The 25,669-nt window shown below is 44.5% G+C and overlaps 1 protein-coding gene across 1 annotated transcript in view; it reads right to left on the reverse strand.

The window, feature by feature from the left end:
- Window positions 1-25,669, reverse strand: part of LOC115459371 (ubinuclein-2-like) — a gene marked incomplete at both ends in the record, with an annotated part of 65,577 nt that overhangs the window by 13,884 nt on the left and 26,024 nt on the right. The window lies entirely within an intron of this gene.

Raw genomic sequence — 25,669 nt, forward strand, 5'->3', positions numbered from 1 at the left:
GGTGATATGATAGAAGTCTACAAGATAATGAGCGGAGTAGAGCGGACAGATGTGAAGCATTGTTTACACTTTCAAACAACAACAAACCAGGGGACACAAGATGAAGCTAGAATATGGTAGATTAAAACAAATAGGAGAAAGTTTTCTTTACTCAGCGTGTAGTCAGACTCTGGAACTCGTTGCCAGAGAATGTAGTGAGAGCTGCTGCTTACGGAATTTAAAGGGGTTTGGACAGATTCCTGAGGGAAAGGTCCATTGAACATTATTAATGTTTTTTTTTTTTTTGGGGGGGGGGGTTGCCGGGTTCTTGAAGCCTGGATTGGCTGCTGTCGGAGACAGGATGCTGGGCTTGATGGACCCTTGGTCTTTCCCAGTATGGCGGTACTTATGTAGTGGTAGGAAAAATAATGGAGTTGCTGCTGAAATAAAGGATAATTAACTTTTTAGAAGCCAACGGGTTATAGGACGGGAGGAAACATGGCTTTACCAAAGGAAAATCCTGCCAAACGAATCTTATTGACTTCTTTGACTGGGTGACCGAAGAAAATGGATAAAGGGCGTGTGCTAGATGTAATCTACTTGGATTTCAGCAAAGCCTTTGATACGGTCCCCACACAGGACTCGTGAATAAGCTGGAATGGCTGAACTTAGGACCAAAGTGGTGAACTGAACAGAAAACTGGTTGACCGACAGTTGGCAGAGGGTGGTGGTAAATGGAATCCGCTTGGAGGAAAGGAAGGTGAGCAGTGGAGTTCTTCAGGGGTTGGTGCTGGGCCTATCTGCTTAATATATTTGTGAGAGATATTGCTGAAGGAAAGGTTTGCCTTTTTGCAGGATGACACGAAGATGGCCAATGGAGTGGATAATCTGGAGGGAGTAGAAACAATGAGAAGGGATCTCCAAAAGTTAGAATGTGTTGGAGGAGGCGGAAGGCCTCCAATTATTAATGTACAGAATTAATTTCTTATATTTTGGACAGAGAGAACTGGAGATTTCTCTCCTTCTAATCATGGGAAAAGCTTGCTGGAATAGCAATTCACTCTCTACCCCCCCTCTTGCCAAGTCAGGTAATTGAACCTGATTGCCCACAATCTCTCCCATTGAATATGGTCAGGCCTAAGGGAATTCAGGAGACAGAATTCTTCCCTATGTCCTTTGATGCCCTTTGAGGTAAGGCCACTTCAAAGTACAAGAGAGAATTACCTTTTTTGTAACTGTGAGGGGCATAAGAGGCAAACCTTGCAGAAGACTTCTTTCTCTGCCTAGAACAATTAGATCAAACCACTATATCTCCCTGACAGACAGATCTCTGGAGCCAACAGCAATAGTTCTATTACGCATCTCTTTGAACACAAGAAAATCTATGTTATGGCATAAACACAGGGCCTGGGCTGGCTGCAGAGAAATCTAACACCTCTATAAGGAAGCAGTTTTAACTCTTATTTTTAGAATAAGAATGACCTGGGCTGTCAGAAGCTTGAAACATATCACCTCTAAAGAAAGTAATTAACTCTTGCCTCCTCTTTTTAGAATTAGAATAAAAAGAAGAATAAAGGGAAATACTAAGATAAAAGATCAAAGGTTCTGACAAATAGATTCTTTTATGGGAAAACTGTAATAGGAAGATAAGGATCTAAAACATCTTGTCACTTCTAACACAGACCAAAATGCATCTTCTAGGAAATGTAAACATATGCTATGTACCATAAACAAAGCATAAACAAAGGAAATCCTGACTGACTGTAAGATGCTAATTAAGGAAGGGAGAAGGTCTCCCCTCCCTCTTGCTCTTTGTACTGTGAGGAAAGAAACCCTATTTAAACTCTTTTGTAAAGCCAGAAGAGGGGGCAGTGTACATCTCTTTGGCCCCCAAGCCAGGGAGTCTGAAAGAATGTCCTGACCCCATTTTCCTTGTATTTCAATTTCTGTAAAATGCTCTTCTTTTATTCTGATCTGTATCTATCCTATTTCTATTTTTGTCCTAATTCTGGATAAAGAATAAACCTGTGTTTTCCCCCCAAAGGAAGCTTCCTTGGCTCTTTTCTTTTGTTACTGTTTTAAAAGCTTAAACCAGCTGTCTGGGTTTCTAAGATAAAAGTTGAGAGGATTGTTTTGTGTGGTAGTACTAGCTGGTTAAAGGCTCTGGAGCGCAGTACGAAAGGCGCTAACAAATGGTAGAGGGTCTGGTTGTTAAAATTTATTATTATTATACTTTTCTAGGGCAAAAATAATTCCGGTTTCTATTGGTTCACTTGCTGAATGGACATAAAGAAACTTGTCTATCTCATAATAGTGCACTGTGCAATCTACTCACAATCTCTACCCTTTTTTTTTTACATTTCAACAATGCAGATAGTGCTCAGTGAATTGGGGTTTCATCCACAGGACTCACACGCAATGCATGCTAGCATAACCCCTTTTATACATCATTGCACAACCACCTCCCTACCCTATTTCCGTTGTACCAGGTATTAATTTATTATTCAACAGCTGTTATCATTATAAACAAACTACTGCTACTTAGCTTATTCCGGGATGTTAGTTGTGCTCAGATGTATCGCTGTCCCGTGGGGATCCCCCTCCATGGTGTGATTTAAACTTAATACTGCAGTCCAATGCTGCTCCCTAAAATGGGGCTAAACTCCAGCTGTTTATCATCATCAGTTCTTCCTGGTTCCCTTTTTTACATGCTTGGCATGTTTCGCATTTGCGTCATCAGGGGAACATCATGTAGGCTGAGTAGGAATATGGCCGTTCTTCAGACCAACCGTCGAACATTAAAATTTAATGCCAAGAAGTGCAGAGTGATGCACTTGGGTGCACAAACCCAAAAGAGAGATATCGGATAGGAAGGAAGAGATTAGTAACCACGACTCAGGAGAGAGGACCTTTGGGGGCTGGTGTCAAAGGATATGAAGGTGAAGAAACAATGTGACAAGGTGACGGCCATGGCCAGAAGGATGCTAGGCTGCATAGAGAGGGGTATAACCAGCAGAAGAAAGGAGGTGTTGATGCCCCTTTACAAGTCATTGGTGAGGGCCCACTTGGAGTATTGTGTTCAGTTGGAGGCTGTATCTTGCTAAAGATGTAAAAAAGACTGGAAGTGGTGCAAAGAAAGCTACAAAAATGGTATGGTATTTGCGCTGCAAACTGTATGAGGAGAGACTTGCCGACCTGAACATGTATACCTTGGAGGAAAGGAGAAAGGGGGGTGACATGATACAGATATTCAAATATTTGAAGGTATTAATCCGCAAACAAACCTTTTCCAGAGATGGGAAGGCGGTAGAACTAGAGGACATGAATTGAGGTTGAAGGGGGGTAGACTCAGGAGTAATGTAAGGAAGTATTTTTTCACAGAAAGGGTGGTAGACACTTGGAATGCCCTCTCGCGGGAGGTGGAGATAAAAACGGTAATGGAATTCAAGCATGTGCGGGATGACCACAAAGGAATCCTGTTTAGAAGGAATGGATCTATGGAATCTTAGCAGAGATTGGGTGGCAACTGTTTAGTATAAAGCTGACTGTTTTTGCAGATCAGCCAGCTTTGTATATATAACTTATTCCCTTATTTATAATCTAGTAGGGCAATTAGCTTTCCTTTAGAGGCAAGAGGGTTGTTAATTGTTAATACATTTTGGTGCCCCGTGTGAGGAGCAGTTGGGATAGGGGCTATTGCCTCAGGCGGTAGACCTTTGAATCTGTGGTGGACATGGAATAGAACATCCCGACCTGTCCTTAACTGGGTGGTGCCTGCAGGACTGAAGAAAGGTGTGCAGATGACCGTGAATTCAGACGGTCCAGTGTGAAGAGACAGAGGCACTGAGTGGTGCCGGCCGATGATCCATGTCTAAGGGTGAATGAGAGAATGGATTTGTAAGTATTTGTGTTTGCCTTCGGACATGAGTTGAGCCTCCTGCGCGTTGCAAGAAGACGACCACAGGGTGTGGTATGGTGCAGTCCACTGTATAAATGTGGTGAGAAAGTGTACATGTACATAAGCTTGAAGCCGGCTGCTGTAAATATTGCCAACCAGATGATCAATGTGGAATAATGAATTAGACGAGTAATATCTGGGGATAATCAGGTTAATACCACGTTTTTTTTTTCTGTTTATTGTTTAATTGATCTCCTTGTCTTGTTCCACTCTCCCTATTTAGTGGTTCTAAAGAAGAGAATAGAATACCTAACTGAAATAATTCCTATATATTACTTTCTCTGTATTTCCGGCAAGTTGTTTTATTGCTTGTAAAAATTTAAATGGTTATAAATAAAATAAAAAATATTACAATGATTTTGATGGGGGAAGTTAATTTTTAATTCTCAACTAATTTCATTGAAAGTAGGAAATGGATAGTGTATTGAAAATTGTATGCACTAATAACATTTGAAAAATATGATTTGTGGAAGAGAGAGCATGATAAGAAGTCAGTGCCTGTAGTTTGTGTATGTACTGTTTTTCTCTTAATGGTTCAGGATATTCTATTTAACACTGTAAAATGCAATAAACTGCCAAAGTCTAGCTCTTTCTATCCCTGGTCCAAGGAGGGATCTTTCCCGTCCCATTGTTTGCTAGGCTTGCTGAGAGCCTTGGAGAATTTGAGAGGGCTAAAGCTCGGCACAGCATTCATTACTGTTTGAACGTGGGAATAAAGTGAGAAAGAGTCCTGGAGGGTTTACTGAATGGAGAAAGAGACCAGGTTTCTGAGGCTTAATTTTGCAGTGTAAATAGGGATATTTTTGTAATCGTAAGCACTGTAAAGTATTGTGATTGTTACAGTTTTTATAACTGAGAATAAGAAAACCTTTTGAGCAGATACATGCATTTTTGGCCACATTCTTTTGTTTAACTTGCCCTGTTTTATGTTCAGTGACTGTAAATTCACTTCTATTTCACAGCAATCAACTTTTACCATTATAAAACAAACAGAATCCTGAACTCTATTGCTAAGACTTTTTCTTTGAAATATATATTACTTATGTCCTGCAGTGTCCTTCCTTTTTTCTCACACAATTCTCATGAGATTATTAGGCTGTCACTATTACTGGTGATGTCATTATATTTTATATTTCAATTGCACTAATATTTTTCATTTTACAGTATGGGGCATATTTTGAAGGGGCACGTTTGTTGTCTATGTACATATTACTAATAAGATTATTTGTGCTGTGTTTCTGTATATGTTTGAGTTTTATTGTGTTTTTGACAGAAGAAAGGAGTTTATATCTTAAAGACCTGTGTTAGATTTGCCTTGTTTATATACATTTATTATGCATCTAGTTTGTTATTGTTAACTGTAAGGGTAATTTTAAAACCCACATTGCAGTATTTTACAGAAATTCTTTTGCTTATCGTGACTACCTTACACATATATCATCTTTTGTTTTCCATATATTTAATAATACTGTCTCCTTACCTCCTTTATCAGTTGTTAACTAAAACCAAATGGAGGTATCAAATGGAACTTGATTTTGGGAGATACATTAGCTACTTTTTCCTTTTTATTCTCATACTGCTGACATGTTCAGTGCCCCATTCATGACAGCAGCGGAAGGTTGTGATTTATATTTAAGATACAATACAATCTTCAATTTCTAAATTTGCTTAGCAACAAATTATAGAGAATTATATATTATTTCTTGCCTCATCTATGAGAATCTTGTAAAGGTCAGCCAAGGATACACCTTTGTCTGCCTCATTAGGATTTGTAGTTTATACAGCTGAACTTTATTGGATTGGGTTCAAAGCTTGTTATGAACTCTTCTGATCCTATGTAGTAAGTTTTACAGAAAGATACCTTTTATATTAATTATGAGCTTTACTAAAAGGATCTTGCCTGTATTTCCTGTTATGTCTACATGTTCCACATTGTTACACTCTTGTCTTCTGATAGAATTTCAACTTTTGTGATACAGTTTTACCCCATATTATCAGCCTATAACTTGACAGTGCAGTTCCTCACAATAGGATTTCCCAAAGTCCTGATTAACTCTTGCAACAGCAGCACTGGAAAGGAACAGATTCTTATCTGCAAATTAGTAATTATAGTAGAGACTTTTTGTTTTGCTAATGTGATTTGTTCAAGGAAACGTTTGTCCAGTAAAGTACTTAATGTGTTTAGTTCATTACTCTCATGATAAGGTATATATATCTGTTACTGTACCTTGGGTAACTGAGATTTTAGAGAAACTGCCACCCCCCCCCCCCCCACCCCCAAGAAAAAGTGAATCTAGATGAATGTTTAGATTTAAGAAATTAGGATATTTTATGTACCTTGAATGAAAATGTTTTGTGCTGATCCAGAACTTTTCTAAGCAACTGCCTAGTTTGCCCTAATTTGTTTAAATTGTCTTCTCTTTCACTACATATGAGATACATTGTTAGATTTCCTATTTGGGACCATTATCTGAGTGCAAACTTTCTCAATTTATTGTTTCATATTAACTGAATTTCAAAGTAGAGTTTTTTTGTTTTCTTTACTGTTTCAGCAACAAGAGGGGGAATGCTTCTAAATACTATACATATATTTTAGATGCTCCTAGTAAACACCTGTGAAATACAAACCAGAGTACTAATTTGAAGAGAACTGTGAGAAGGCTGACCTTGAACAGTATACACAAAATATAGAAAAAATTTTGAGGAAAAGGAGAAGTCTCAGAGTGTTAACTCAACCAAGCGAAGCAGTACTCAAAGGTAAACTCTGCTTATAAGGGTGGACAAGTTTCTTGATCATTGAACGTCTCCAAAGATTTTTTTAAATATATAAGTTACCCACAGTTATATGCAATACTCTTTATTTATTGTTTACTTTTTATTAATCACTTTTCCACATCTGATAACAAAAACCTACATTCATCCTCATTCCTTTTTTTAAATATATCGGAACAAACAGAAACCAATGCTCCCAAATTTAATTCCTGGCATGTAAAAATTTTCTCCACCATTGTCTGTCCTATCTGACCCTTATTTTGTATAAATGGGGAAACAGTATACTTAACTGAATACCTGGTGCCCTAATCTATTTGTTATCGAAGGTTATTCATTTGTTTTCTTAGGTCAAGTATAGAACTTAATTTGCACTGTTGAAAATTGGATGCTGAAGTGATTTTATTTTTCCCTAATTTGTTTTTCTATTAATGACATGTGTCTGTCTAATTATTTTTGATGAGAAGGTCTAATGATTTTTAATGAGAAGGTCTATTTGTAATGAGAGCTCAAAATATGCAAGTTGTGTGAACTGTTTAATAGTACATACTGTGAATAGTCACATGGAAGGAGTGCATGCTAGATAACAGCATGTATAGAAAATACATTGCAAGTTAGCTAGAATGAGAAACGTGAATAATATGTGGAAGTGTTTAAACGGGGATATGTATATGAATTATGATATACTCTTTTTGGTAAAATCAGAATAGCAATTGATTTTACTCTGAATTAACTATAACTAGAATTGCATAAAGTATAAAACCTGAGAACAGCATTGAGCTAATGACATTTTGTTAAGGAACTGGGCAGACATAAATAGATTGTTTTACTTGTTGGAACTATCAGTGGCATAATCGAAAGAGAAGGACGCCTATCTTCTGACACAAATCGGGAGATGGGCGTCCTCTCAGGGTCGCCTAAATTGGCATAATCGAAAGCCAGGTCCTCAACTGCTTTCCGTCGCAGGGACGACCAAAGTTCACGGGGGCATGTCGGCAGTGTACCGAAGGCAGGACGGGGGCGTGGTTAAGAGATGGGCGTCCTCGGCTGATAATGGAAAAAAAGGGCGTCCCTCACAAGCATTTGGCCGACTTTACTTGGTCCAATTTTTTTCACGACCAAGCCTCGAAAAGGTGCCCGAACTGACCAGATGACCACCGGAGGGGAATGGGGATGACCTTTCTTACTCCCCCAGTGGTCACCAACCCCCTCCCACCAAAAAAAAAAAAAAATTAAAAAAACATTTTTTCCAGCCTCTATACCAGCCTCAAATGTCATACCCAGCTCCATCACAGCAGTATGCAGGTCCCTGGAGCAGTTTTTAGTAGGTGCAGTGCACTTCAGGCAGGCGGACCAGGCCCATCCCCCCCCTACCTGTTACACTTGTGGTTAGTAAATGTGAGCCCTCCAAACCCACCCAAAATCCACATGTAGGTGCCCCCCCTTCACCCCTTAGGGCTATAGTAGTGGTGTACAGTTGTGGGAGTGAGGGTTTTTTTTTCGGGGGGGGGGGGGGGTTAGGTCGACCTAAATGTTGAGATTTGGGCGTCCTGATCGTATTATCGAAACGAAAGATAGACGCCCATCTTGTTTCGATAATACAGGATGCCCCGTCCCTTCCTCAGAGATGGGCGCCCCTTAGAGATGAGTGTCCCCGTTCGAAAATGCCCCTCATGCCTATAAACAACTATGAGGCCCTCACTGCCCTACTGTGTTAAATTGTCTTATTGTTTTCATTCAAAACACCCTTATTTACTCTAAGTTGACACCTTTCAGAAGCATCATGTTATCTCCCATATGAACCCTGATTGTGTGAACTCTACTGTAAGCAACTGTGTACTGACTGCAAATTTCCATTTCCAGAATCCACGTTTGCCACAGTCTTAGGTGATCCTGTTTACAAATATTTATTTATTTATTACATTTGTATCCCACATTTTCCCACCTATTTGCAGGCTCAATGTGGCTTACATATTACCGCTACGGTATGAACAAATATCAGCCTTATTCCCTTATTATAATCTAGTAGGGCAATTATCTAGCTTGTGTCTTCTCGGTCTTCTCACAGACCATAGACAGGCTTGCTTAGCCTAGTAATGGGCCATAAACTTTAACAAGTGTCTGTTGTTTGCTTCAAACAGGCTCTAAACATAACACAGGGACATTTTCAGTGAAGGATAAGTATGAGTGATAAGTATTCGAGGGAAGGAAATTACAAAGGGCAAATGATGGATAATTGGGAAAACACCCAAGAAAACAGAAATGTGAAGGTGACCTTAGAGGTCAGAGTTGAAGAATACCAGATTTAAGTAAGAGAGAAAATATAAGGCATTAAGTGATTGGACAAAATTAAGCTTCAATATTCTGGCTAAGCATATTTGTATGAGCCAGATAGCTTCCAAAGGAAACAGAGAGATTTTATTTTCCTTACACTGAAATTTGGACTGATATAAATAAGAATTCCATTTTCTGTAATACTGTAACCATTTACTTACTCTAATAAATGTTAGCATTATTATAAAAGAGAAAAACTAATCTCTAGAGTGTTTCCTTTGCCAGAAGGGCTTTCTTTCAGTTTTCTGTTTTGTTTAGCTTCCCTTTAGAGGCAAGAGGGTTGTTAATTGTTAACACAATGCCGGTAATTGGGAAGCAAAACCGGTGCTGGGTAGGCTTCTATGGTCTACGCCCTGATCATAACTGACTAGATATGGATGGGCTGGAGTGTAAATTTTAAGGGGCTTCGATGTTAGCTTCAGAACTTTTAGTACAACAACAATGCTGGGCAGGACTTTTATGGCCCTGAGAAAGGCAAGGACTAATCAAACTCGAGTATACATATAAAGTATCACATACCATATAAAATGAGATTATCTTTTTGGGTAGACTGGATGGACCGTTCAGGTCTTTATCTGCTGTCATTTACTATGTATGTTATTAGGTTACTATGACTATGCTAAAGATGGGATCTAGACCATTACATATCTGTCCCTTCCTTGAGTACTGCTGGTATGTGGGTGATTTCCCCTGACCCTGGCTACCTTGCCTGACCACCTGAGGAACTTTTAATCTGAATGATATGACCGATGGGTTTACTCTGAGTTTCTGCTACTTTTATTTTGAAAGAAAGATACAGGATTAGGCAATGCTTTCCATTTTAGGGAACCCTGGTTATGTATAACGGACAAGGTCTCATTACCTGAAGGGACTGCATGAGAACTTCTCTCTGAGATAGAATCAGCTTTTAACACAGAGGGAGAGTTGTTAGTATTTACCAATGTATGTGGCTTATCAACAAAATTCTCTACCTTGGAATCTATTTCCATGTCTGTACTATGGCCAGAGACTAACTCATTAGGCAGAGGAGGTGCTGTTACAGCCTCTCCACACTCCAACTCCTGCAGGGTTACGGCTTCGGTATTGCTAGGCTCACCCAGACTAATAGCACTCCCTTCAAGAGAAAGAACAGTGGCTGTCACTTCCTCACTGTCTTTAGGTAAGGAAGAGCCTGGCACAGAAGCAGCATCAGCCTGTGGCTGACTCACATCATTGGAAAAAGGGGAGTCTAGTATTGGGCTTTCATTCTCAGCACTGCATTTATCCCTAACAAGGTTTGATAACAATGGAGTTTGTTTTAACGCTACATTAGAGCTTCCCTGTTCAAGAAGATAAATTAACACTGCTGTTATCACAAGCAGAAGTTTCAAGCAGTTCTATTATACCAGAACTTTCCTTTGCATCCACTAAAGGGAAGACAGTGAGCCTGTCTCCTTGCTGGGGAACCAAGGCTAACAGTAGGCTGCTCTGGTTCACAACACCTCTCTAGCTCCGCATCCCCTATGGGACAAACAGTGTTTCCCTCTTTAAAAGGAGAGGCTAAATTTAAATCTTGCTCCATTTCCTTATTAAAACATATCTGACTGAGAAAGACACTCCATTGTCATTACCAAGGGATCTAACTCTAAGGCTGCTTGATGGCTAGACATATACTCAAACCTTTGTATCCCAGACATTTCTCCTGTAGGAACCTGAAACAGTTCCATTACTAAATGAGAGCTGTCTCCTCCATGGCTTACAAGAGGAGCAGCACTAGCGACATACTCTGCCTGGTCATGTATAATGCATTTAGTTATAATTTCACAAGCAATGTATTTAGCCAATAATGTCCATATCAATGTGCCGGAAATTATGCTCATGAACAGGGATCTGAGGATTTGGCTACATAATCACCACCTCAATCAGAAGCTGGTAGGCTGACCTTGCAAAAGGTCCCTACCTCCTCGAGAACTATATTAGCTTTAATAGAGAGAGAGAGCACTACAGATCATAAAACATAACAGGATCAGGGAACTCTAGATACTGTTCACAAAGCTTGCCTCATCAGCCTTTTCCCTCTTCTCTGGGGAATATAAGTCCCTGTCCTCCCTGAACACAGAACATGTCTCTCGATAGTAGGCAAACTATTTTCCCTTACTTATTTCCACATACAGGGGTAGTGCTGCTAAGGCAACTTCTGCCATCCTGACTGCTAGCTACAGAAAGGTCATTATAGTAATGAAATGAGAAAGCACTGCTTCTATAACAAACAAGGAATTAATGTGCTTTTACTGTGTTTACAGAGGTGGAACCCTTTTGCTGTAATTATATTTCTGGTTCTCACCAAACTAACTCATTTTAATTTAGTCAACATAACCAATTACTCTTCTAGGAAACAGCTTTTAACATTTGCACAGTATCTCTCACAATTCTACAGTAAAGACACTTGTGCTTACTAATAAAAATACAGGATTGTCTGTACAGTTTAAAAGCAGAATTCTACTTTAAAAATGTTCTTAGACCCTTTGGAACACTTAGCAAAAGTGAAACTGACTCAAAGACTGAAGTCCGGGCAGACTGCCAAAAGAATATAAACATATACATAGTTAACTATCAACAAAAACAAAACTCTGGGAAGCAGTCCAAGGCCTAATAGTAGCTTGGCTAACACTGCTCAAATGAAGAATAAGTGAGCTGAAACCCTCAGACCCTAAGAACTTAATATTGAGGTGCAAATTAGTTCCCCCTTTTAGGGATCTGGATCTCAGTGAAACCTCCAGTTTGTAGGTACAATACAGATACACTCTTTTTTGGGGGTGTTATTGGGGTACCTAATATAACCTCTGAGAGAAATGGGTCCCAATGGCAAGAAGAAATCAAGATCAAGTATATGTATGTAGTATCACATTATACCTTATAAGTTTATATATTGTTGGGCAGACTGGATGGACCATACCTGCCGCCATCTACTGTGTTACTGTGAGGAACTAACTCCACACCCAAGTTTTATAAAAACATAGAAATTATTTACAATTTTTTTGTTACATTTGTACCCCGCGCTCTCTCGCTCATGGCAGGATCAATGCGGCTTACAAATTGTATACAGGTACTTATTTGCAACTGGGGAAATGGAGGGTTAAGTGTCTTACCCAGAGTCCCAAGGAGCTGCCTGTGCCTGAAGTGGGAATCGAACTCAGTTCCTCAGGACCAAAGTCCACCACCCTAACCACTAGGCCACTCCTCCACTCAAACATGACATCAGAAAGACAGGACAAAGCCAATCTCATTACAGAAACAATTTAGAGTAAATGCACATAAATCCCTAAATATGATATGCAAAGAGTCACTCTAACCCACACAGCACTACAAAGGTACATGGCACATACAACCTGATGTGGAGGGGCATAATCGAAAGGGGCACCCAAGTTTTCCTGAGGACGTCCTCGCAGGACATCCCGGCGAAGGGGTGGGGAAACCCATATTATCGAAACAAGATGGGTGTTCATCTTTCGTTTCGATAATACGATCGAGGATGCCCAAATCACGAAATTTAGGTTGACCGTAGAGATGGTCGTCCCCGATTTTCGGCGATAATGAAAACCGAGGACGCCCATCTCAGAAACGACCAAATCCAAGCCATTTGGTCATGGGAGGAGCCAGCATTCTTAGTGTACCGGTCTCCCTGACATACCAAGACACCAATCGGGCACCCTAGGGGGCACTGCAGAGAATTCAGAAATTGCTCCCAGGTGCATAGCTCCCTTACCTTGTGTGCTGAGCCCCCCGAAAACCCACCCCCCACAACTGTACACCACTACCATAGCCCTAAGGGGTGAAGTGGGGCACCTACATGTGGGTTTCTGGTGGGTTTTAGAGGGCTCACATTTACCACCACAAGTGTAACCGGTAGGGGGGGGGATGGGCCTGGGTCCGCCTGCCTGAAGTGCACTGCACCCACTAAAACTGCTTCAGGGACCTGCATACTGCTGTCATGGAGCGGTATGATATTTGAGGCTGGCATAGAGGCTGGAAAAAATTTAAAAAAAATATTTTTTGAGGGTGGGAGGGGGTTAGTGACCACTGGGGAGTAAGGGAGGTCATCCCCTACTCCCTCCGGTGGTCATCTGGTCATTTAAGGCACATTTTTGTGGCTTGGTCGTAAGAAAAAAAAGGACCAAGTCATCCAAGTGTTCGTCAGGGACACCCTTCTTTTTTCCATTATTGGTCGAGGACGCCCATGTGTTAGGCACGCCTCAGTCCCGCCTTCGCTACGCCTCCGACATGCCCCCGTGAACTCTGGTCGTCCCCGCAATGGAAAGCAGTTGAGGACGCCCAAAATCGGCTTTCAGTTATGCTGATTTGGGAGACCCTGTGAGAAGGACGCCCATCTTCCGATTTGAGTCAAAAGATGGGCATCCTTCTCTTTCGAAAATAAGCCTGATAGTCTTTCAGATGTCAGCGTGTCCCTTGGATGTCAGGCAGTCCAACAGGTCTGCTCTTCGGGGTGGAATGTTGACAGAGCAGCCCTTATTTCTGATAAGAGCCTCCTTTTATACAAAAGTCAAAAGCTGTAGCTGTACTGCTGGAACTTTGCCCTGGAAATGACGTCAATTCTGATTAAAAGAACTTGTGCCAGGTACAGTAGATAAAAGTGGTTGTTGCAAACAGTTTTGCTTTTATCAGACTGGATGTCTCCATATTGTCCTAGAAACGAAACCTCCGGGTTTGAATGTTATTGTCACAATTGTCAGGAAGTCCGGAGTAGTGAGGCCTTGGAACATTGCTGGGGACTGGCAGCAGCAGGTAAACCACCCAAACAGGAAACGAGGTTGAACACAAATAGGCACTAGTACAAGCAGGACTGGAGCTAGCAAGATTGGAACTGAAGCTGTTGGTAGGCAGGGCTGGAATAAGCAGGACTGGAACAGGATTCTCAAACAGGCTTGGCTGGAACCGGGCTTGGCTTGGCCTGGCGGTAACGGGCTTGGCTGGAACCAAATTCAGGATTCTCAAACAGGAATCGGGATTCTCACACAAGCTTGGCTGGAACCAAATTCAGGATTCTCAAACAGGAATCGGGATTCTCACACAAGCTTGGCTGTAACAGGATTCAGGATTCTCACACAAGCTTGGCTAAAGGATTCAGGATTCTCAAACAAACAGGATTCAGGATTCTCACACAAGCTTGACTAGAGGATTCAGGATTCTCAAACAGGGCGGACACAAGCAGGGTCAGAACCAAAGCTGAAGGGCTTGCAGGGCAGAGACAAGCAGGATGGGAACTGAAGTTAAATACAAACAGGGCAGACACAAGCAGGGTCAGAACCAAAGCTGAAGGGCTTGCAGGGCAGAGACAAGCAGGATGGGAACTGAAGTTAAATACAAACAGGGCAGACACAAGCAGGGTCAGAACCAAAGCTGAAGGCTTGCACGACAAGAACTAGCAGGGCTGGAACTGTAACAAATGCACACAGATGAAAGCTCCTCGGCAGACCTCTGTTGCAAAGGCAAGTCTGAAAGTTCCCAGGTGCTTAATAAAGGCAATTACAGATGAGGTCACAGGTGAGGCTTGGCAGCAGGAACACCAGGGCAAGTCTGGAGTGCTGGAACAACAGGACTGGAATGAACTCTGGAACATATCTGGGAAACAGGAAGAAGACAGTCCACAGAAGCCATAGGGTCCGGCCACCAAGAGGCAAGGTGAGTGCAGGCATGGGATACCGTCACAACCGTGACAGTTATAATCACATTAATACTGGAGCATGCCACATATATAAGAATTATATATTTGGCTATATAGGTACACACAGGTCTGTACATAGTGCTTGTTTTGCCCCTACAAATAGAGCCTCTTATCAAAGACAGAGGTGGTGGCTGTTTACATTCCATCCAAGGAGAAGACCTGCATTGGACTAGACTGACTATCATCTGAGGAACACGCTGTTATCTGCATCAAGTCATGTATGTGCCACGTACCTTTGTATTAGTGCTCTGTGGGGATAGGGTAGCCTAACTGATTTGAATTCTATCTAAGGCAAAGTGTGTTTACTCTAACACTTCCCTCACTAATGTGTCTTCTTTGGGACTTATTTCTTTAAGAATTTATACTAAGTGTCAGATAACCCAGTAACACCCCAAAAGTGTTAACTGTATTGCACCTACAGATTGTTTGTAAACACTATCTTCTGTGAAAGGTGTGGATCTATACCATCCCCATGTGTGTCCTTGTCAATCACCTGCGGACCTTCTCCGGGTTTTTCTTCCATAAACACAGAAGTATATGCTGAGTATTTCTGCTTTCCTCTCATTCCTTTCCACATATCAGCACTCACATCTGTGGGTCTGGCCTTCCTCCTTTCCCCAGTATACCTGAAAAAAAGTCTTATCTTGCTCTACATCTTTAGCCATTTTTTTATTCTGCATGGCTTTTACAATCCTGATTTCTTCCGTGTACAAGGAAAACAGGGAACAACAGAAACAATGTGTGTAAACAGATGAGGTAAGAGTGAAAATACTCAACGAATACTTCTTTTGGAAGGTTTTTAACCAAGTGATGTCTATCATAGCCCCTATGCTAGATTTGGGATAATTTATGACAAATTCTGGGGACTCTAAAATCCAATGGGATGTTGTATTGGATTACCTCTCGGAAAGATGGGATTATCAGCAAGTTTTGAAAAGTTGAGCATAGCGTTCTCATGTTTGCATATGGGGTTAGCATATGGGAGAGGTAGGATCAGTGATTTTTTTGTGCAGGTACATGCCAGTATGGTGTACTGGCACCTTTTTTTCTGAGGGCCGGCTCACCAACTTTCCGTTCTGCCCTCTGCAACTCTAATATTTACCGAAGTTGCAGCGCGAACCAGCGGCAGTGAAAACAGCAAGCAGGCAGGCTCGCCTCCTCGTTACTTCCCTGCCCTCTCAGCACAGCGTCCCGTCTTCGTCACTTCCCTGCCCTCTCAGCGTCCCGCCCTCGCGGAAAGGAAATTACATCAAAGGAAGGCGGGATGCTGAGAGGGCAGAGAAGCGACGAAGGCGGGACGCTGTGCTGAGAGAGGGCAGGGAAGCGAGGAGGAGGCGAGCCTGCCTGCTTGGTTTTCACTGCTGCTGGTTTGCGCTGCGACTTCGGTAAATATTAGAGTTGCAAAGGGCAGAATGGAAAGTTGGTGAGCCAGCCCTCAGAAAAAAGGTGCCACTACACTGTACCAGCGCGTACCGGCACAAAAAAATCACTGATCCTACCTCTCCCATATGCAAACATGAGAACGCTATGCTCAACTTTTCAAAACTTGCTGATAATCCCATCTTTCCGAGAGGTAATCCAATATACCAGAAAGGTTATATTTTTCAGTTCAGGGTCCCGAACACTGGAATAGGTTGCCCGAGTTCCTTCACCCATAAACATCCCTTCAGAACTATAAAATCAACCTTAAAACATTCCTTTTCTTGAATGCGTACTCCTAATCACACTAGGGAACCTCATGGAGATGAAGCCCGTGGAACCCATATGACCAGTTTCAGTACTCCTTTCCTTTCAACTCCCACTTGTATCCTATAAGAAATTGTAGTTCTATCCCACCCTCTCTTCAGTACTTTATTTGTTCTTACTTTATATTTTTAGTCTGTAAACCACCCAGACACCCTCTTGATGGGCAGGGTAGTAAATTCCAAAATAAACTTGAAACTTGATTTTTGAGATTCATCAAACGGCAATTTTATTTAGCAAGACCCTCCCTTTCTTATTCATGTAGTTTATATTTGCTAAAGAAAAGGCTTATACAGGAGTTCTTCACTCTACATCGCCGTTGTATATTCTGACAGGCGAGTTTGGTTGTAAAGATCTTCTCCGTTTACTTTTGGAGACATTGGACACACATAATTTTAAACAAATTATATCCAGACTCTGACCCCTGAGGTAGGCATTGTCGGGTCACTTGTCAATAAAATACTCCTGTTGTCTCAGTCTTGAAGGCCCAGTGTTGCTTTTTTTGTTTGTTTACCCTCTCTGTTCGGTTTGTTTATATTCGATTGAAATTTTGTTAGAATCTAGGAAGTAGCATATAAAGCGGCTTTCCTAGCAATCCCCTCTGTTTGAATCACATAACTGTGTGTGCTCCTTGAAATTCTGACTGCTGCATCCTGGGTGTCTAGTGTGTCTTTTAAAAATTATTTTAGTGAAATTTTCTTTTTAATAGATTGTGTTTTTTTATAGCAGTGAATTGCAGTGCTACTACTGTGAAGGGGGTCTGTAAGTCTAGTGCTTTTGAGTCTGAGTGGTACGTATTAAGTTTTGATTGTTATGCTAGCCACAATTACTTCACTTATTACTCTGCATGTTTCAGAACCATATTCACTTTGTGATATGCATCAGGTGACTGAAGGAGATCACTGATATTCTGATATGTTCTATGTTGATATGTTATATATGCACCCTTATTTAAATGTGCTACTATAATGTAATAATTTTTGCTGTTTTACTCTGTCTGTGCATACTGAGAGGGTTCTCATATAACATGCATGTGTTTTGGCTTTTATTATTATAGCTTTACAGTTTTTATTTTTTATGTAATTTGTAGACATATGTATATAATTTCTATTACATTTTTTTTTAGTCATACCCCTGAGGCTGTACAATATTGGGCAAAACATGGATCACATCAGGTACTTTCTATAATAAAGGGATTTGGGAGGATACACATATAGAAGAACTGTCCCTCAATGAAGGAGGATGGCATTCGATACTAGTCTGCTCTGTTATCTCAGCCTGGAGCAGTACCAAGGGACTTTTTGTTTTTCAAATGAGTGGCAAACAGATCCACCGAGGGGGTGCCTCACTCATGTAGTTGTGTCATCTTGCTCAGCCTGTCTGCTAGACTGTTGTTTTTCCCCAGCCAGGTATGCTGATCTAACATAGTAACATAGTAGATGACGGCAGAAAAAGACCTGCACGGTCCATCCAGTCTGCCCAAGAAGATAAATTCATATGTGCTACTTTTTTATTTGTACTGTCCTCTTCAGGGCACAGACCGTATAAGTCTGGCCAGCCCTATACCCGCCTCCCAACCACCAGCTCTGCCACCCATTCTAGGCTAAGCTCCTGAGGATCCCGTCCTTCTGCACAGGATTCCTTTATGTTTATCCCCCAACCCCGCCCTCCACCACCAGCCTGACCAAACTGTATAAGTCTGCCCAGCACTATCCTCGCCTCCCAACTACCAGTCCCACCTCCCACCACCAGCTCTGGCACAGACCGTATAACTCTGCCCAGCACTACCCCTGCCTCCCACCACCGGCTCTGGCACAGACCGTATAAGTCTGCCCAGCAGTATCCCCACCTCCCAACCACCAGCCCCGGCACAGACCATATAAGTCTGCCCAGCATAGCCCCGCCTCCCAACCACCAGCTCTGCCACCCATTCTAGGCTAGCTCCTGAGGATCCCTTCCTTCTGCACAGGATTCCTTTATGTTTATCCCACGCATGTTTGAATTCCGTTACCGTTTTCATCTCCACCACCTCCAGCGGGAGGGCATTCCAAGCATCCACCACCCTCTCCGTGAAAAAATACTTCCTGACATTCTTCTTGAGTCTGCCCCCCTTCAATCTCAATTCATGCCCTCTTGTTCTATCCGCCTTCCCATCTCCGGAAAAGGTTTGTTTGCGGATTAATACCTTTCAAATATTTGAACGTCTGTATCATATCACCCCTGTTCCTCCTTTCCTCCAGGGTATACATGTTCAGGTCTGCAAGTCTCTCCTCATACGTCTGTAACGCAATTCCCATACCATCCTCATAGCTTTTCTTTGCACCGCTTCAATTCTTTTTACATCCTTAGCAAGATACGGCCTCCAAAACTGAACACAATACTCCAGGTGGGGCCTCACCAACGACTTGTACAGGGGCATCAACACCTCTTTCTTCTGCTGGTCACACCTCTCTCTATGGGAAAATTAGGTTCTTACCTTGGTAATTTTCTTTCCTTTAGTCATAGCAGATGAAGCCATTACGTATGGGTTATGTCCATCAACCAGCAGGGGAGATAGAGAGCACTCAAACTTTCACAGTGCCCTCTTGGCCAGCCAGCTCCACTGCCTCTTCAGTATTTGAAGCTTCCAAAGCAGTATGGCAAACCGCAATGGGAATCACAAGAGCTTTCCTCACAGCGAACGATGGCCCATCACAGGGCATGAACTCATAAAGGAGGGAATGCACATCCTCCTGGAGGGAATAAACTCATCCTCCTTATTGTATAAGTGGAGGGGAACACCCGCGCCTCCTGGAGGGAATCACACATCCTCCCAACACACTGGAGGGAATAAACTCATCCTCCTATTTATAGAACTGGAGGGGAACACACACACACCTCCTGGAGAGAATCAACACATCCTCCAAAAAAAACATGCTGGAGGGAATGAACACATCCTCCTAAATTAAACTGAACATGAATCCTGAAGATTGTTTTCCACCTTTCTCCCAAGGAAGGAACTTCAGGAAATTAGAACAGAACCTGAAAAACAGATTCACAGCATACAGACAATCATACAGGGAGGGCTCATGGCTTCATCTGCTATGACTAAAGGAAAGAAAATTACCAAGGTAAGAACCTAATTTTCCCTTCCTGGTCATCAAGCAGATGAAGTATTACGTATGGGATGTAACAAAGCAATCCCTAGATAGGGTGGGAACAAGCCACTCCACGCGCTAGCACTTGTGCACCAAAACGCGCATCCCTCCTGGCAGCCACATCCAGCCTGTAATGTCGGGCAAAGGAGAGCTTAGAAGCCCATGTTGCTGCACTGCATATCTCTTGAAGAGAGAGTGCTCCAGTTTCAGCCCAAGAGGAAGAAATCGCTCTAGTAGAATGTGCCTTAAGGCTACAGGCGGAACCCTGCCGGCCAGCAGATAATCTGAAAAGATAGTTTCTTTGAGCCAGCGGGCAATAGTGGCTTTAGACGCTGGAGACCCTCTGCGAGAACCGGATAGCAAAACAAACAGATGATCAGAAGTCCTGAAAGAGGTTAGTAACTCGCAGATACTGCAGCAGAGTCCCTGCGCCACATCCAAAAGGTGCAGCTGTCCAAAAGATTCTGGAAACTCTTCCTCTGAAAAGAGGGCAAAAAATAGGCTGGTTTAGGTGAAAGGCTGAAACCACCTTAGGCATAAAGGAAGGCACGGTCCGAACTGTGACTCCGGACTCTGAAAATTGCAGAAATGGGTCTCTACAGGACAGCGCCTGGAGCTCTGACACCCGTCTCGCCGAGGTAATGGCCACCAGAAAAACGGCCTTCAGTGTCAAATCTTTCTCCGATGCTCGCCGAAGCGGCTCAAAAGGAGATGCCTGCAGGGTTTTCAAAACTAGCCCCAGGTTCCAAGCTGGACAGGGTGCTCGCACTGGAGGTCGGAGCCAAAGCACCCCTCTAAGAAACCGTGCCACATCTGGGTGAGCAGCCAAAGACACGCCTTCCACCTTACCACGAAGGGAGGCCAACGCTGCCACCTGCACCCGCAGGGAATTATAGGCCAAGCCTTTTTGTACACCTTCCTGCAAAATGTCCAGAATCGGCGAGACAGGAGCCCACATTGGAGCAATGGCTCTGGAAGCACACCAAGACTCAAACAGGCACCAAATCCTGGCATAAGCCACGGAAGTGGACCGCTTGCGGGCTTGCAGGAGAGTGGAAATAACTTTATTGGAATAACCTTTATCCCTCAATTGCGCCCTCTCAATAGCCATGCCGTAAGACCAAAGCGGCTGGCGTCCTCCATGGCTACCGGTCCCTGAGTCAACAGGTTCGGTACCAGAGGTAACGGCAGAGGAGCCTCCAGGAGCATCTGTCAGAGGTCTGCATACCAAGGTCTCCTTGGCCAATCCGGGGCGATGAGGACCACTTCTCCTGGGTGCAACCGAATCCGCAAGAGCAGGCGCCCTATCAAGGGCCATGGGGGAAACACATAAAGTAGACCCGGAGGCCAGGGTTGAGCCAAGGCATCCAACCCCGCCGAGCGAGGATCTCTCCGTCTGCTGAAGAAGCTCGGGACTTTGGTATTGGCACTTGTCGCCATTAGATCCATCACGGGCTTGCCCCATTTGGCACAGATCTGCAGGAAAACTTCGTCTGCCAGATTCCATTCTGCTGGATCGATCTGATGCCTGCTCAGATAATCGGCCTGCACATTGCTCTGACCTGCAATATGAGTTGCCGACAGACACTGAAGATGCAGCTCAGCCCAGTGGCAAATCAGTTCGGCCTGCGCGGCTAGTGCTCTGCACCTTGTTCCGCCTTGTCGATTTATATAGGCCACCGTTGTCGTGTTGTCCGACATCACTCTGACAGCCAATCCTTCCAGGGTCACTTGAAAGGCCAGAAGCGCCTGAAACACCGCTTTCAACTCTAGGCGGTTGATGGACCACTCCGACTCCTCGGGTGTCCATAGACCCTGGGCATGCTTCCCCTTGCAGTGTGCGCCCCAGCCCTTCAGGCTGGCATCTGTTATCACCAGGCACCAAACGGGGAGCATCAGCAGCATTCCTCGCCGCAGCATGCTGTCCGAGAGCCACCACTCCATGCTGAGTCGGGCCGCAGGGAGCCAAGTAAGTCTGCATTGGTAATCCTGAGAAAAAGGAGACCATCTCCGGAGTAGGGAATACTGTAGAGGTCTCAGGTGCGCTCTCGCCCAGGGTACCACTTCTATCGTGGCTGTCATCAATCCCAGCAGCTGGACAATGTCCCAAGCTCGCGGGCGGGGCATCCTCAGGAGCAGACGGATCTGATTCTGAAGCTTGCACCGCCTTAGCTCGGGTAGGAACACATAGCCCGAGACTGTGTCGAACCTGGCCCCCAAAAACTCTAGAGATTGTGAAGGGGACAGGTGACTTTTGGCCATATTGACGACCCAGCCTAGAGATTGCAGTACTGAGACCACTCTGGCTGTAGCTTGTAAGCTCTCTGTTGCAGAGTCTGCTCTGATGAGCCAGTTGTCTAGGTACGGGTGAACCCTGATACCTTCTCGCCTGAGAAAAGCAGCTACTACCACCATTACCTTCGAAAAGGTTCGGGGAGCTGTGGCGAAGCCAAAAGGCAAGGCCCTGAACTGGAAATGTTTTCCCAACACCTCAACCTCAGAAACTTCTGGTGCGGGGGCCAAATCGGTATGTGCAAGTAAGCTTCTTTCAGGTCTAGAGACGTGAGAAACTCTCCTGGCTGAACCGCCGCAATGACGGAGCGCAGGGATTCCATGTGGAAATGCCGCACTCTCAGGGACTTGTTCACTTCTTTTAAGTCCAGAATAGGGCGAAAGGACCCACCTTTTCGCGGCACCACAAAGTAGATGGAGTATCGGCCGCAGCCTTGCTCGGCGGGAGGCACCGGGGTCACTGCCCCTAACTGAATCAGACCTTGTAAAGTCTCCTCCACCGCCGCCCGTTTGACGGCAGAACCGCATCGGGACTCCACAAACACGTCTCTTACTGCGGCGTTGAATTCTATTCTGTATCCATCTCTGATCAGGTCCAGAACCCACTGATCTGAGGAAATCTTGGCCCACTCCTCGACAAAGAGGGAAAGCCGTCCTCCGATGACAGGCATCGAGGAGAGGGCCGGCGCACCATCATTGAGAGGGTCGCCCCTGAACTCCTGGTCTTGAGCCACCGGCTGCGGGACGCTTGTCCGAGCGAAAGGAGTTCCTCTGCTGACCACGGGCACGTGAAGTGAACCCAGCAGAACGCCCCGGGCGGTACCTTCTAGCTTCACAGAAGCGAGGTCTGTACGAGGAGTGGACCGCCTGGCCCTTAGAGAAGGCCTCTGCCTATCTTCGGGCAAGCACTGGGGTTTTGGATCACCCAGGCCTCTCACAATTTTCTCCAACTCCTCACCAAATAGGAGAAGTCCTTGAAAAGGCAACTTCACCAACCTTTGCTTAGAGGCCATGTCCGCTGCCAGTGTCGTAGCCACAGATGACGGCGAGCCGCCACTGCTACTGCCATTTGTTTAGCCGAAGCTCTGACAAGGTCATAAAGGGCATCAGCCAGAAAGGACAAGGCCACCTCCATCCGCGGAGCCACATCCAAGAAGGGCTCCGCTCCATCTCCAGGCTGAGCCACTGCCTGTTGCAGCCAAGCTAGGCAGGCTCTAACAGCATAACAGCTGCATGCAGACGCCCGAACAGTGAGACCTGCAATTTCAAAGGACCGTTTCAATGCTGTTTCCAGCCTACAGTCTTGAGCATCCTTCAGGGCAACACCTCCTTCAACAGGGAGGGTAGTTCTCTTTGTCACCGCAGTGACTAGGGCATCCACTGTAGGCATCTGAAAACGAGCCATATGTCCCTCACGCAGAGGGTATAACTGCCCCATAGCCCTGGAAACTCTCAAAGGTCCCTCGGGGTCAGCCCACTGAGCCGAAACAAGCTCTAGGATGGAGTCATGCAAAGGGAAGGCCCGAGCAGCTTTCTTGGTACTAGCCATCCTGGAATTACCCGAGGAGGCCATGCCACTGTCAGGATCTTCAATCGAGAGGGCCTGCAGGGTATCTGAAATAAGCGCTGGCAGCTCATCACGGTGGAAAATCCTCACTGCGGAGGGATCATCCAGATCCTGTGGTAAATCCGCACCTGACTCTGGTTCCTCAGACCAAGAATGTCTGTCAGAGTTCTCCGAATCCACACACCTCGACCACGGGGGGGAAAAAAGGTGCACCACAATCTGAAGGGGAATTAACCCTTCTGCGCTTATCTTTAGGCCAAGCATCCGGGAAAAAAGCCTCACTGGGCAGTCCCAGGCCAGAATCCATTGGGGGGGCAATCAGAGGAGCCTCAGGCAACCCTTGAGGAAGGGCTCTTTTCATCATGTATGCTTTATGCAGCAAAAGCACAAAATCCGGGGAGAAATTCTCACCCTGGGCACCCAAATCCTGTCTGGTGCTAGCCACTCCTGAAATAACCTCATCTCGAGGTGCCCCACCCGGCTCAGGTCTCTCCGTGTCCACGGAGGCCGCGCCATGTGGTGTAAGCAAAATGGCGCCCGCTGCCAGCTCAGAGCGGGAAGAAACATCGCTCGCCATGCTCGGGCCGGCTCCTACGTAAGAACAGCACGATTTACAGAGCCCTGCTGCTGATTTGCGCTTGCCACAAGTGGAACAGCGCTTTACATTGTCCGCAGCCATCGCCGAAAAACAGCGGTAAAATCCAAAATGGCGGTTCGCGCCAAAATCGCCCCGATCGCGGGCCCACCCCGGAGGAGTTGGAAAACACTCTTACCTCAAAGGATCTAGTGTAGAACTACGATCCTGCTGAAAATCAGGTCAAAAACCTCTGTTCCAGCGTCTCTGCGTTTAAAAACGCGACGCAACTTTTTTTTTTTTTTTTTTTAAACCTGTGAGGAAAGCAGAGGTATTGAAGACTCCGGAGGCTCAGATGAGTGGGAAAGGCAGGGAAAGGGCGAACCTATATGCCTGCATCCACTGTTGGTGGGTAAGGACAGGGAAAGCAAGGCAATATGTCCACATCCACAGAGGTATGGGTAAGGCAGGGAAAGGGCTAACCTATGTGCCTTTAAAGTGAGGCTGCTATAGCCTCCAACACCCCGGTTAACAACTGGCAAGCCAGGAACCACCTCCCGCAGATTTTTCTGGAGCTCGAACAAGCTGCAGCCACTCTGCTAGGGGAGACAGAGAATACTGAAGAGGCAGTGGAGCTAGCTGGCCAGAGGGCACTGTGAAGGTTTGAGTGCTCTCTATCTCCCTGCTGGTTGATGGACATAACCCATACGTAATGGCTTCATCTGCTTGATGACAAGGAAACAGCCTAGTAACCTTCTAGCTACGGCCACCGCCTTGTCACACTGTTTCATCGCCTTCAGATCCTCGGATACTATTACACCAAGATCCCTCTCCCCATCCGTACCTAGCAGACTCTCACCCCCTAACACATACACCTCTCTTGGATTTCTACTCCCTAAGTGCATCACTTGCATTCTTCTTCGCATTGAATTTTAATTGCCAAACCTTAGACCATTCTTCTAGCTTTTTCAGATTCTTTTCCATGTTTTCCACTCCCTCCGGGGTGTCCACTGTGTTACAAATCTTAGTATCATCCGCAATAGGCAAACTTTACCTTCTAACCCCTTCGGCAATGGCACTCACAAATATATTGAACAGAATCAGCCCCAGCACCGATCCTGAGGCACTCCACTACTCACACCTTTCCCTCCTCCGAGCGAACTCCATTCACCACCACCCTCTGGCGCCTGTCCGTCAACCAGTTCCTAATCCAGTTCACCACTTTGGGTCCTATCTTCAGCCCATCCAGTTTATTTAAGAGCCTCCTGTGGGGAACCGTGTCAAAAGCCTTGCTGAAATCTAAGTAGATTACGTCTATAGCACGTTCACGGTTCAATTCTCCGGTCACCCAATCAAAGAATTCAATGAGATTCGTTTGGCACGATTTCCCTTTGGTAAAACCATGTTGTCTCGGATCTTGCAACTCATTTTCTTCCAGGAAATTCACTATCCTTTCCTTCAGCATCGCTTCCATTACTTTTCAATATCGAAGTGAGGCTTACCGGCCTGTAGTTTCCAGCTTCTTCCCTATCACCACTTTTGTGAAGAGGGACCACCTCCGCCGTTCTCCAATCCCTCGGAACCTCTCCCATTT

The sequence above is a fragment of the Microcaecilia unicolor genome, unplaced genomic scaffold (genome assembly GCF_901765095.1).
Source record: "Microcaecilia unicolor unplaced genomic scaffold, aMicUni1.1, whole genome shotgun sequence".
Classification (NCBI taxonomy): Eukaryota; Metazoa; Chordata; class Amphibia; order Gymnophiona; family Siphonopidae; genus Microcaecilia; species Microcaecilia unicolor.